The sequence below is a fragment of the Ochotona curzoniae genome, unplaced genomic scaffold (genome assembly GCF_017591425.1).
Source record: "Ochotona curzoniae isolate NIBS_2020 unplaced genomic scaffold, NIBS_Ocur_1.0 contig_3190, whole genome shotgun sequence".
Lineage (NCBI taxonomy): Eukaryota > Metazoa > Chordata > Mammalia > Lagomorpha > Ochotonidae > Ochotona > Ochotona curzoniae.
In genome coordinates, this window is record NW_024465751.1 from 7,405,676 (window position 1) to 7,409,508 (window position 3,833).

General features: G+C 38.7%; 1 non-coding gene across 1 annotated transcript; it reads right to left on the minus strand.

The window, feature by feature from the left end:
• Nucleotides 1–689: 689 nt before the first annotated feature.
• LOC121155988 lies at nt 690–829 on the minus strand. The gene has a single exon (XR_005883780.1). It is a non-coding gene; the product is annotated as a U4 spliceosomal RNA (small nuclear RNA).
• Between the last annotated feature and the right edge of the window lie 3,004 nt (nt 830–3,833).

Consider the following 3,833-nt stretch of genomic DNA (forward strand, 5'->3'; position numbering starts at 1 on the left):
GACACTTGAGAAAAGCTGGTCAAAATGTGAATGTAAACCACAATGTGATATGTAACTAGGATGACTTCAACTAAAATCCTACCACAATCTAGTCTTGATATGATTGTAAGACAACTGGAACGTCCATATTTGGGTAATTGGGAATACAAGATGACATAGTTACTTTGGAGAAAATTTGGAAATTTATTAACAGTATTAAGTAAGTGCTTACTATCTGACCATGCAGTTGCATTCCTGAAATTTACTAAAGTAAGTTAAAATAAAAATCTATATGTAGGGCCTGGCACGATAGCCTAGTGGCTAAAGTCCTCGCCTTGAATGCACCAGAATCCCATAAGGTGCCAGTTCTAGACCCAGCAGCCCCACTTCCCATCCAGCTCCCTGTTTGTGGCCAGGGAAGGCAATCGAGGATGGCCTTGGGTTCCTGCACCCACGTGGGAGACCTGGAAGAAGTTCCTGGCTCCCGGATTTGGATCGGCGCAGCACCTTACATTGCAGTCACTTGGGGAGTGAATCATCGGATGGAAGATCTTCCCCTCTGTCTCTCCTCCTTTCTGCATATCTCACTTTGCAACAAAAATAAATAAATCTTTAAAAAAATCTATATGTAGACTTTCATCTCAGCTTTCTTTGTGGTAGTCCAAAACCTGTGAACAATCCACATACCCATTACTTTGTAAATAGATAAAATTAAAATTAACATTGAAATAGCCTCACATCATGGGATATTACTTGCTATGAATCATCCCCCAAAATCAAATTTTCAATTAGCAATAATTGTGCCTTATATAAAATCTCATTGACTACGATACTGCCATTGCACAAAGCTATATGCCACACTCAAAAAGAGGTTCCATTTACAAGTCACAGAGCAATGGTACAAAGAGGGCTGGAAACCTCAAACATCTGTGATATTCAGAGATGTGGTTCTGGACAGTGCTGGAGATGAGATGGAACAATCAGAATAGAGTGGCCACGATTGAGTCCTAGTGAGTAAATGAGGACAGAGACAGTGATCACAGCTTGGGGAAGCATGCGCACTCACTTCCCCTCCCTGTGTTGCCATGTAATGTCCTGTGCCACCCGAGGACTCTGCCAGCAAGAACATAGCCACAACCAACTAATCTCAGGGGCCTCTCCTGATCTTGGACAATGGGCCAGAATAAATCTCTTGTCTTTGTAAGTTAGCTACATCAGTACTTTTTAATAATCAGGAAAAAATTTCTATTAGATTTTAACAATAAGAAGTACTCAGCAAAAAATATTGTGGAAAGTAAAAGAAAAAAAAACACATGGAAAAACATACTATGTATAACTTTAAGTAACTTCATTTTGATATGCTTCATGTGGTTCTCCAAATGGGTCCTGGATCTATAAATTTATGGTTCTCAGAAAATCAAGATTTTTCCATGCATTCACTCATCACATTCAATTTTCTATATTAACAACACAAGTTGTATAACTTCGTTGTTAGAAAACAGTAAAGGAATCTTGATTGATTACTACTAATAAAATCCACCATTTACATAGATTCAGTCTGTGTTGTATATTCTCTGAGTGTTGACACATGTGTCATGACAAGTATTTAACATTGCAGTATCACACGCAACAAAACTTTTCCATCTTAAAATTATAGCAGCACATCCCTCCTTCACTTTATTCATCTGACAAACACTCCGAAGCCCCTGATTATTTCATGCCTCTGAAGTTTTGTCTTTTCTCATTTTGTATAGAAGGATAGTTATTTTTTGAGCTTTATATTTAGAAATTTTTACAGTAAGACATTTTGGGGCTTTATATTTAGAAATAAAGCCTTGGAGAAAAACAGAAATTTAGCCTAGTCCAAAATGAATACTCGTGGTCTTTTTTCAGAACATGAAATCAAAAGACAAAATTAGTGTTGGTTAATTAGAGTAGAGGCTTTTGAAAGCCCTGTTGTCTTGAAGCTTGAAAGCTTAAAGCTCATTAGGAATCATTCAACTTTGTGAACTGTCAACTCACAAAGGGTACGTGATTGGAGAGGGATAGTAGAGCTGTGCGCAGGGTCTTCTGATTTATGAGATGCTTTTGATCAAACTAGGCACACTTCTAGGCCTGCAGGGTTCCATCCAGTGTAACACACTTTGCTTCTGTCTCCTATGATAAACATGTAATTCAAGGTGGCAAGGCTAGCCTATGTCCCCAGTGATTTAAGTGTGTGCTTTTTCTATGGAGCTGAATCGTGGGGAGTATGCTGGGTGATTGCTCTTGCTATATTATCCCTGAATAGAACCTAGTAATGAGCTTATGTCATTCAAGTGACTATTCCAGACAACAGAAACCACTACAACCAGTTGAAGCAGAAGCTGACCACCTGTGGACCCTGCTTTGAGAAGCTGCTTAGAAAAGCGCTAGAAATCTTGCATCAAGGGTTAGTGGTGCTTATTGTGCAGCTCTTTCATCTCTTCACTTAGCTTGTTTCTAGCTATTCTAATTATTTTGTGGCTATTAGAAATGGAAGTTTGTGGTTTCTTCAGAGATGCTCCATAGTAGTGTGTAACAATGCTGCTGAACTTTGCATTTACTTTGTGTCTTAACAACTTTGCTAAGTACAGTTACTAGTTCTAACAGTTTGGGGATAAATTCCTTTGGGTTTTTCAATATATAACACAATTTTATCATCTGAAAATACTGACAATCTAAGTCCTCTTTTCCTATTTTGGGTGCTCTTTGTTTTCTTTCTCTTGAATAATTCCTCTGCCTAAAACTTTCTGTATTATGTAGAATAATCATGGACAACTTTCACCTTGTTCTGGATTTCAGAGGGAATCCTTAAGCTTCCCCTCATTCATCATGATGCTCCCTTGGTACCGACGACCTTTGTTCTGTTGGTGGAGGTTGGTTGGTATCCTGAAATGTTTCTATTTCTTCTTACCTAAATTGCTGGTCTAGGATGATACTTCAAAAACTATGCGGTAAAATAGAATTAAAACTATGTTTTTTAAAAGAAGATTTATTTATTGGAATGTCAGATATACAGAAAGGAGGGCAAAGAGGAAGATATTTCATCTGCTGGTTCACTCCCCAAGTGGCTGCAATGGCTGGAGCTGAGCCGTTTTGAAGCTAGGAACCAGAAGTTTCTTCCAGGTCTTCCATGTGAGTGCAGGGTCCCAAGGCTTTGGGATGTCCTTGACCACTTTTCCAGGTCACAAATAGGGAGCTGGATGGGAAGCAGGGCAGAACCAGTGCCCATATGAGATCCTGGCACATGCAAGGCCGGGACTTACGCTGCCATGCTACTGTGCCAGGCTCAAAACTATTTTTTTTTTAAATCCACATACACCTTTTAAAAATAACAAATATTCACCTGAACATTTGGAAGACTGGAATACTATTCATTTGCTAGAGGAAGTAGCTTTAGCTTTAGCATGGATTTCTAAGAGAGTCAATAAGTGTTCAAAATCTCTACTTCTTGAAAGAATTTTCATAACCAATGTGAGAAAGTTCTAAATCAACAAGCTATTGACCTCAGAACTAAGCTAAAGATGCCAAACCAGGGAAGCAGGTATTTTCACTGCAGAAAGTCACTGAGTTAGGCAATGACTACTGATGAATAGTTACTGCCACCATGATTCAATCTAAAAGAACACGGATCGATCCCTAGCATGTTAAATACGCAGCCCTTCCAAAGCAAAGTATCAAACAATTCCATAGCAAAATGTAAATGATGCCTGCCCATGATCACAAGAAAGTCTAGAAACACAGTTTGCACTTTTACAGTTCCGGAAATATGGGAAACACTCCAGAAAAAAAAATGTATGCATCACTGATAGTCAAGTTAGTCTATATGATGC